The sequence below is a fragment of the Stenella coeruleoalba genome (genome assembly GCF_951394435.1).
Source record: "Stenella coeruleoalba genome assembly, chromosome: 19".
NCBI classification, from domain to species: domain Eukaryota; kingdom Metazoa; phylum Chordata; class Mammalia; order Artiodactyla; family Delphinidae; genus Stenella; species Stenella coeruleoalba.
This window is the reverse complement of record NC_137165.1, coordinates 20,572,725-20,583,301: the sequence shown is the minus strand read 5'-3', so window position 1 is coordinate 20,583,301 and position 10,577 is coordinate 20,572,725.

The window sequence follows — 10,577 nt, the reverse complement described above, 5'->3', positions numbered from 1 at the left end:
TCCCGGCCCTCCCTTGCATGCTTTTTCTCCTGGTGAAAGTCTGGGAGATAAGAGATGGGGGCAAGACCAGGAGGTTTAAGCAAAGTCTGGTGTATGTAGCTGCGTGGATGAGCTGCCCTCCCCGATTCCCCAGGGGATCCTCGCGGTGGGGAGGGGGCGTGCACATACAAGGAGGCAGGTCAGAAGCATCTGCAAGGACCTCTCACCTGGGGCAGCCTAAGCCTTAACTCTGCAACACCCCCTCCACCTGCAGCAAAGGACACCTACATAGGGCAGGGAGAGGGGAGGAGGGCAGCATCCCTGAGGGGCAGCACGATGATCAGATACAGATTAGAGGTGATTCTGAAGCCAAAGGCTGCAGTGGGGAGAGCTGGGCAGAGAGGCTGGGTAGGAGGGTGTCGTAGTGGTCCTGGTAGAAACAAGGGAGTGGGAAAATAGAAAGAGCACTGGAGTTGGCCCTGTCCCTGCTGGTGACAAAGGAGCCAGCAGGGCCTCCCGATGGGGCTGAGAACTTTAAAAATGTAGAAAGGGATTGCTTCTGAAGGTTCAGAATCAATCTAGCCCCAGTCCCTGCTTTGACTTCGTGTCACCGTGGGCAAGACTTGTGTTTGTGTTGGTCTCAGTTTTCCCATCTATTAAATGGAATAGAACATTTGGAACCCATCTGTTAAATGAAATAATTATAGTTGCAGCCCGTCTTAGCAAGTGAGGCCTAGAGACAGGAGAGTGGGCATGAAAGCACTTTGGTGCCGAGAACAGATGTAGGGATCGTTGACGAGGACTTGAGAAAAGGTGGTACAGGAAGAAATGATGGGGTCTGGGGAGAGGAAGAAGGGGTGGGGCAGGCCAGGAGAAGGAAGGGTCAACCCCACTCGAAGTGTCTAGGTGTTTTCCTGGAAGCACAATATACTTGACAAGAGCATTTGATAGAACCTGCCAAGGGGTGGCCTCTGACCTGGGAGGGAAATGGTGAACTTTGGTTTTACGAGTGTTCTAGCTGAGTCCTTGATTACCCTGGAATGCAGGTAACTCACTACAGGGAAAGCTGGGAGGATTAAGGCTCAGAAATGATATGGCTGTGTGTGGCAGAGGTAGATACAAGTTATTTGGAGACCTAAAGCCTACCTAAGATAACTACTGAGCACTGAGAGATAAAGCTGGGAGGATCTGGGAAGCCTCCCTGGAGTGGGTGACTTGTGAGCTGGTCATGGGTAGGATCCCGAGAGTAACACGGGGAAAGGAGCAGCCCAACACCGGAAGGCAGGGCTTCAGGAACGTGGGGGACCCCAGCCATTTCCCCTTGGGTTATGAAATGGAATCATGGTCCATCTAACTTTTGGTTCTTGAAGGTGTGTGTGACTCCACCAAGGGTCCCGCCCCGTAGGGCCACGCTCAGGAGTCCTCCCAGCCTTGGGCACCCAAGGAAATGAATCCCGGCACTTCCTCCCGGCCTTGAGCCCCCGCGGGAGGCCTGCTGAGCTAGGCTCGGCTCCAGGCAGCTCTCCGTGAGGCTCGCCTGTTTACTACTTTGCTGCAGAGCAGATGGATGACACAGAGGCTGCATTTTTCTCCCCTCGCTGCAGGAAAATGAATCTCACCAAGTGTTGCCGACACCATCCTACCAGGTTCCGCATCCATCGTGGATCGGGGCTGCTGACAGAGCACAGGCCCATCCCTCAGCCCGGCTCCAAGCCCAGGAGAGAGCGTGGAGACGAGATGAACATTTCACATCCTTCTTTCCTCGGTGCCTCACCTCCTCTCCCCCAGATCCAACCACTCCGCCGAGCGGCCCCTGCAACACCCCTGGCCTAGGTCTTAATGGCACTTGGAAGCAGATGGTCCCTGACAGAGAGATGATGGGGTTGTGATCAGGGGAGAGGTGGCGAGAAGGCATTGGATTTAGACCTGACAACCGACACAGTCTGAAAGCATGATGAGGGGCAGTCATTTCACCAAAATACCTGAAGGTCAAGTCTGCCTGGGAGTGAGGCAGCTGGGAAGATGGGACGGTGGTCGGGAGAATTAGATTCGAATCCCAGCTCCTTTATCAATGTACTCTAGGAATCTGGGCAAATCATTCCATTGCTCTGGGTCTTGTTTTCTTCCAAAATTGGAATGGATTCCTTCCAGTGCTGGTAATGGGTCATGTGCTGGGAATTTAAAGACATGCTGGTAATATTCCAACATCTGTTGAGCACTTACTATTGCCTTAAGACTGTGTGGAAAAGATCATCGATCTTCACATGAACCTTGGGAAGAGGCCCACTTCAGCCCCATTTTACAGATTGAGTAACTGAGATACTGATTTGAAATGACTTGCAAGAAGTAAATGGCCGAACCAAGATTCAAACCCACCCTGTCAATTCCAAAGTCCTTTCTTCTTACTAAATGATATGACTATCCCAGGGCAAAGAGACTTGGGGGTCCGGACCTTAGGGAATCTAGCGGAATAAATAATTGAAAGGAGGGATTTGAGAACCTCAAGAGAGCTGTTTGGGAAAGCATTTCCATTCCTGGCCTCAGTTGACACCTAGCGTAGCTCCATCGCTCATCGGGCCCCAGTCCTTCCTCATCCCTCTGCATCATAGCCGTCTTTCCAAAACCCAGTCTCCCTGGACCACTCTGTAGAAGTCTCCAGTGATGCACGTTGACCTTGGGATACAGTCCAAAGTCTTATTGGGCCATGTCTGCCTTCCCAGTCTGCTCACGAGCTCAGGGGGAGAACACTGGTGTATTTCCAAAATCCCCAGGCCCTTCTCTTGCTTCTGAGTCTTTGCTAGATTCTGAGTTTTCTCCCTTTACCAGCACAAGTTCTCCTTCTGTTGTTTCCAGAAGAAAGTTTTGACCTTCCTAATACCTTTTCTATCTATTTGGCCAGTTGGACTTTGTTCCTTTCTATTCTTCCATCCTACCCCCCGGGGAAACAATCCAGGTGAGACAGTAGAACCTCTTTTCACAGGAGACTGAGTCACAGGTAGGGGTGAGCCTGAACAGTCGAAGGTAGGGTTCTTCCAATCTGGTCTTTGAAGATTGCTCCTGTCATGCCTGCCTAGTGGCTGTGGGTTTGGGTGGGCCAGGAAATGTGGGAGTTGCCCACTGTGTAGGTTGGGGACCAGCTGGGGCTGCCTTCCAGCCTCCGTGGGTCCCCAGTGGAGAAGAATCAAAGTTGTTGCCCTTTCCTCCCCGTCTAGCAGACGGCCCCAGAGTATAGAGCATCCCAAAGAGAATCACGTGCCAATTCGTTTCCATTTAATCTGGGAATCCTTTGTGGGCCAGTTGGGGCTGGAGATTTGGTCCCATTTTATTTTGGTTGTGACCTCTACTCCCTGTTGAGATGAGTGGCTTCATTGACTGTAGAAATGCCCCCTTTAGGTGTGACCTGGGGAGCGTTTTCTGCTGGGACCCTACAGGGAGAAGGAGGGGTTGCGTAGGGCCTGGAGTGATGACTTACACTCTTCCCCATACCTACCTCAAGTTCATGTACCATTTCAACAGGTCGTGGACTCCCTGAGCCCATCCACAAACCCCCAGCTAACAAGCCTGCTCTCAGGCTTGAATTCAGACCCCAGACCTGGTCCACCTCCCCTGAGCCGGGCCCTCCCTTCTCAGCGCCCCTTCTCCCCTGTGAGTTCCCCACCCTGCTCGCCCCACCCTTGCTGGGATCCTTGCTCCTTGTTGTTGCTGGTGGGCCCTCCGTACCTGGGAGTACCCTCAGCTGCCTCCTACACCCAGGGCCACCCCAGGGTCAAGCTGCCCCTGGATGAAGCTGGGATGCTGGATTGGAGGCTGGGAGGACGCCCAGAGCTTGTTACATTGGGTTACATTTCCACACTGGGAAGGAGACTCTCCTGGTGGCGGACCCTGGTCTGAGACAGAGCCTCATTAGACCACCTTGCTCCCTCTATCTGGGTGTCACGTGCAATAATTTATTTAATCCTCACGAGAACCCTCTGAAGTACGAGCTGTTGAATCCCCATTTCATAGGCAGGGAACTGAATCAGGGTGGAGTCAGTTCCAGTGCCTTCCATGCTAGGCCAGCTTGGCTAGGGTGACCCCCAAGTCACCCGGGGTGCCCTTTCCTCCCAGCCAGCCTCAGCAGGGCTCTCTCCATCCACAGGTGTTTTAATAATCTCTCCAGGATCTCTGTCCCTTTCCTCCCAGAAATCTTCTTGGCTTCCACGCAGAGAATGTCAGCCCAGGAACCAGGGCACACCCTCTGAATGAGGGCTTCTGGTTCTACCTCACCAGGCACGGGCCCAGAATAAATCATTTCATTAGAGTTAATAACATAGTCCCTTTAACTGCAAAGTGTTTCCAAATAGAAGGCCCTCCAGTCTGCTTTAATGAACAGATAAGAATCTTTGTAATTAACTCAGCGATGGCTTGCATGTGAATGGGTATTCTTCAGAGTGCTGTGAGGCTATTTGGTTATTGTTTTAGGTATGGGATAAATGTGCTCCTGACCCCTCCCTCCTTCCAACAAGCTTCTATACAAACCACCACCCCTGGGAGTGTGTGTGTGTGTGTGTGTTTGTGAGGGGCATGCCCTTGCTTGTGCACATCTGTGAGGTTGGCAGGCGTGTGAATGAGTAGGGATGCTCGGAGAGAGTGCATTTGTGATGCGTGCTCTGTGTGCGTACGGAGTGTGTGCACACGTGCTCTACGTGCCCCGCCCACAAGAGCCCAGTTCCTCATCTTCTAACAAAGGCAGCGCCTTAATTGCTGGATGCATCTGGTGCTTTGTTGTTCCTGAAGCAAGGTTTGCTGGGGCGGAGGGTCACCCCGTGGCTCTGGCGTCACTGGAGATTTCCTCAAGATGTTGCAGCTGCTGGAGTGTTCTTTCCTTGCCTTCTTTTCCTCTCTTCCCTCCCTGAGGGATGTGGTCCTTGCCCGGTGGGCTAGCCACAGTCCAGCTCCCCTCCCCTGGGCCTGCCCCTTCCCTTGATAGAGAGCCATCTCACAGGGGATCTGGAATCTGGAACGGAGCCCGGAGGGGGCAGGGAACAGATTGTGGAAGAAGGACCCCGTGGGCAAGTGTGTGTGAGGGAGGAGGCCCTGGAACAGCATCCCAGCTTCTGTCAATGCTGATGAATTGCATCCCATCAGGGGAGGGGTGGGCTTCACTCTCTGTGCCCCTTGGAGGGGCGGACTGTGTGCATCGAGGTGGCTGTAGGGTGTACATGATAAGAAGGGGCAGAGAAAGGGGAGGCATGAAGGACCCTTCACCTGCTACCTCCCACCAACGGCATCCCTCCACCCTCCCTCCTCCCTGACATGCCTGGGGTGGGGGTCTGCAGGTGGAGTCCATTTCAGGGCCAGGGCTGGGCTGCTGGCTTCGGTATAGAGTAGGAGCACAGGGGTCCACTCCCAGAACACTGCTCATTTTTCCTTTGCTCCCAATCAGCTGTCCTAACTGGCAGGACCCCTCCTGATGGGAGAATCTACAGGAAGCAGCCCCAGAGCCCCTGCCCCAGTACAAGTCATAGGAGGCCTGTTGGGAGCTTTTGCAATGGAGGAGGAAGAAAGTCATTTGAGAACTGCAGAAGGTCGGGAGGGAAAGGGCACCCCTAGCCCTTCTGTGAAGCCCAGAGGGCTGGGGGGCTGCCTGAGGTCACACAGGAAGATGGCAGCAGAACTGGGGCTCAAGCCCTTCTGACCTTGTTTTTCTTGGGAGCCCCATAGTGGCCTGCCCCATGGGGCTGGGAACTCCGCCAGCCCCATCTGTGCCCCAGGAAAGTCCTGGCAGGCACTTTGAGTTCTGTGTTTGAATCCACTTGATAGGTGGGCTCACAGTTGGCCTCTGGATGGGGGCACAGAGGGTCAGTCCGGGGAGGGTCCTCAGATAGCATCCAGTCCAGACCCCTCTTCTCACAGAGGAGGGCCAGAGACTTGTGCAAGGTCACACTGCTGCTGCGGGGGAGCCAGGGGACTGGAAGCCAAGCAGCTCTCTTCTAAGCAGCCCAGGGCTTCTCCAGGGTCACCTGAGGGAGGGTCCCTTCCCCCGCTTCCCACGCCCACTCCTCTTAGCCAGGCCCCTGTGGGGCTCCATCCCCCAGCCACCGGGGTAAATCCACCCCACCTCCTTACCCTTAACTGTTTGTGTCTGAATTCCTGGCCATCTGATGGACCCTTCTGAATGCCTCCCCTCAACCCACCTACAGCCCTGGTCCAGGCTGCCTTTCTGGATTAACTTCCCAGGTTCCACATTTATTTTACTTCTTCTGCTCTGTGGGCTAAGTGCATACCTAGGTTACTTTGCACTTATTAGCACCTGTTCGTATGTTTCACTGAATGCATGGTGGCATTTCTTTGGGTGTGTCATTCTCCCCCCCTCAGACTGGAAGCTGCTATGGGACAGGGCCCAGTCCTCTTCCATCAGACTGGGAGCTCCCTGTGGGCAGAGGATCCACAAGCTGAACTTTCAAGCTCTGTCTTAGCCGCTGCTTCTCTGGCAGACACAGGGATGGTTACCGTTCCCATCCCCCCATGCTCCTTCCCTATGGACACCCCGCCCCCCCCCGGCAATCTGGCAAAGTCCAAACTCACAGGAGCAGCTACCTGTGGCAGCATCAAGCAGAGGACGGCAGAGCTGGCAAAGCTTGGAGAACCGCTGAGGACGTTGAAACTGTTACCCGCCTCCTGCCCACAGCATCTCTAAGAGGGTGGAGTGTGGAGAGTGGAAGGTATAAACTAGCAGGGCTGGGCAGTGCCCTGGGCTTCACACCTGCAGACCTGAAAACCATCAAGACTGAAGGCACTGAGGGGGCCATCAGGCCCTGGATTCTAGTTGAGGGTCCTGGCTTGTTCTAGACATGGGCAGTGCCAGGCTCATGGCCACACAACTAGTCAATGGCAGAGAGAGAACCCCCACCAAGGCCCTGGAGTCCCAGCCCAGTGCGCTTGACACTGTCAGAATCATTCTCTGAACTCCCGGTCCCCACGGAGGAGGGCAGTGTGGGGCAGAGGGAAGACAGGAGACTTGAGCCAATGTAACCTGGGTATGAATCCTGGCGCTGCTATTTGTTTGCTGTGTGACATGAGACAAGTTACATAACTTCTGAGCCTCAGTTTTGTCATCTGTAAAATGGATATAATGATAGCACCTACCTTATTTGGTTATTGTGAAGACTCAACGGAATGATGGATATAAAATTGTTAGCATGGAGTGAGCTCTCAGGAAATGTTAGTGATGGCTATTTAATCCTCCTGATTCCCCTGTGCTTGGCACTCTGACGGATCTATGATAAGGATTTAATAAACACTCACTGTGCTACCGTAGCCGGGGTGGGGGCCTAAGGGATGGCCTCAGCTTCCCAGTTTCTCTTGCTTATACTCCAGAGGCTGAAGGGACAGCCAGTATCCCAAGGGAAACAGCAGGTGCAACTCACACCCACTTCCCTGTGTGTGCTGCCCGCTCTCCTAACAAGCCCAGCTCAACACCTTGCTCAGGAAAGCCCTGCTGGTTCTCTGCTCCAAAGGTGACCAAGAGAGGGTTGGATGGTTGTCTGTTGTGACAGTCAGCTGGGGGTGGAGCTTCTAGTAGGGGAGGGAGAGTGTTCCCTCTAAAAATGGGAGAGAGGCCGTAGCGCTTACTGTGTTCCATCTGCCCCCCAACACTATCCATGGTCTATACCTTAAATGGGGGTCCCACAGCCTTGCCCCCATCACTTGAGCATATCAAATCCTTAGAGGCCCCTCTGTATGCCCCTCGCACCTTCTGATCTCTCCAACATCATTTCCCTTCAGTTGCCAATATCATCAGTTGCTTCAGGATGTAGCAGAAAGAGGGTAGGTTTGTAGCTGCCCGGAGGTTACTTCTAAGCTGGAGACCCTGGGCAGATTACCATCACTCTCTGTGTGCCTGTCTCCTCGTCTATAAAATAGGAGTTAGTAGTTCCTATATCCCTGGACTTTTGTGCAGTACAGGTGCTAAAACAGCACAGCCCCTTCAGAGAGGTCAGTGAATACTGTCTAGTAGCGGTGACTTCCATGTTTATACAATTGAAGAAATGAGAGCCCAGAGCTGGTTTTGTGTTGGCTGAAGGTCACACAGCAAATGCACCATCAGACCCCAGGGGTCCCTGCCAACCTGTCTTAAGAAGTTTTATCCCTTTAAATGAGAATTTCCTTTCCTGGCCCATATACTGTATTTCCCAGGTTCTCAGCTTGGCTCCAAGTCTCTCCCTTTCTCCCTGAAGCCTTCTCTTAAGGGGGGGCACAGTGCCTGGCACATAGTAGGTGCTTGTCAATATTTGTTGAAGACAGGTTTGTAGGCATGTCCTGGGTGGCGTGGGGGTGAAGCGGGGAGCCGAGCCGAGCACTGACCTCGGGCAGGGGACAGGCTCAGGGTGGCTTCTCCACACCCCCCAGCTGTCGGAGAAATCTCATTTTGCCAGCAAGCTGATTCATGGGCCTGGTTCCCTGGCACTCCCTGCACAGCTCTCTGTCAGTAACTATTCTTTACAAGGTCCCTTGATTCGGTTTTGGGGTTGAATACAAATTTTTAAAGAGGAGTTCAGCACCAGGGCCATTCCAGGGGCTGTTAACTTAATGTCCCGCCTCATTGCCTCCAAGCTTCCTGCCTCTTGAACCGCGTGAGGGTCAGGTCTCGCCATTTCTAGCAATTGCTTCTGAGTTCTTGCCTTTGGACAGGGGGTGAGGAATGAAGAGAAAGGGACACAAATTACAAGCCAGGGTGGCAGGCAGAGCTCTGGCCCTGCTGCTAGGTTTGCTGTGTGACTATCAACGAACCGCTCCCCTTCTCGGGGTCCTCGTTTCCCCATTTGTGAAAGCATGGATGCTGACAACCACCATGAGGCCGGCTTCTGTGGTCTCCCCTGGAGCAGCGTGTTCTCTGAGGTTCATTTGGGAAGGAGATCTCGGTGTCAGCAGCATCTGATGTCCTCCCCTCATTCCCATGTGGGATAATGCACTTGGCAAATCCTGCAGTGAATGCTACTGTGTCCACCAGCTCTCTGTTGCCACTGTCCTTCTGCTGCAGCATCCTCCTAACTGGTCCCCTTGCCCCTCGCACCCTTCTTTCCTTCACCCAGCAAGAGGGAAATGATCTGAACCTCAAGTCAATCCTGATTCCCCATCCATTTTGAACCCACCATATTCCCTCCGGCCTCCACTCTTCGGCGTATACATTTTATGTGTTTCTCTATCATCAGGGACCCAAAGCCCAGGCACGGGGAAAGCGTGTGCAGAGACAAGGCAGCAAAAGCAAGCCCCATGGTGTCAAGTATGCAGCTTCTGGGCCTCCTCACCCACTATTCTCCCTTCCTGGAATGTCCTTGGCCTTGTCCTCAGCAAACTCAGTTTGAGTATGCCTCCCCCTCCCTTCTTTGTGCCCCACCAACCCAGGGCAAAGCTCTATCATCAGTCATCCCAGGCGACCATGGCCAGCCGCTATGTCCATCTTCCCCCTCGGGGTTGGGGCTCCTTGGCGACAAGCCCACGGTTTTGCCTCCTCTTTTCCTGGCAGGAGCTGGCACATGGTAGGAGCTTAATGCACTGAATAAATGAATTGCATCCATTTTCCAGCTTTCATACCAGCACCCCTCCTGTGCACACACACCCAAGCTGGGATGTTCATCCTTCCTTGACACACACCTATGTCCTCCTCATCTCTCTCTGGAACACTGTGCAGGTAAGTGGTGAGGTGGCAGAGTATGGAAAATCCCCAAATGAGGGATAACAGGGAAGCCATTGATAGTTTGCGTCTGAACTTGAGTTAGCAAATATTTGTTGAGCATTTGCCAATTCTGGGCACCACAGGTGATGAAAAGTGACTGAGGGCCCCCCTGCCCACCCCCTAGGACCCTCTAGGAGGGCACCGTCAGGGCACATTTGAACAACAGGTACCTGATGTCCTGGACACTCCAGGAGAGGCCTCACGCTCTGCTCTGCATGGCTTTCCAGCAGCTCCCGGCTTCCTTGCCGCTGAGCTACACTTATTCTCTGTTGCCAACACATCTTGGGCAGAGCTGGCCAATCTCAAGTCTTTCTTTCAGGCCCACATCTTACCTGAACATTAAGACCTGGATGCAACAAACTCCATTTATTAAGCATCTCTGTGTGCCAGGGTCTGTGCCGGGAACTTTGTCTGCTTCTGGGCACCGCACACAGCACTTTACAGACACGATCTCATCTAATTCTCACGACAGCCCCGGGGCTGCCCTGATTGGTTGAGCAGAGGATCGTGACAGGCAGGCTTCCTTCTGTGTGTGGGGGCAACAGCTATTTGGGGCAGGTGCCAACACAGCACTAGTCCTGCCCCTGGTCCCTTCTGGGGCAGATGCTGGTTGCTGTAGCCACCTGTCCAGGGCACTGGAGGCTGGCCAGGCAGCCTTGGCCGAGCTCTTCCTCCCCCACCCCAGGTCTCCTGTGGTCCCTGGGGCTGCTACCTGTGCTGGGGAGAGGTCTCCCAGGGCCATGGGAGGCCATGAGGAGCGAGGGGCCAGCCCATGGCCCACCGAGCAGGGAGGAGCCCCCCAACAGCCATTGCTCTTTCCTGCCTGGCTTTCTGACTTGGAGACCCCCAGACTGTCTCCGTCAATCCCTGGAGAAGAGAA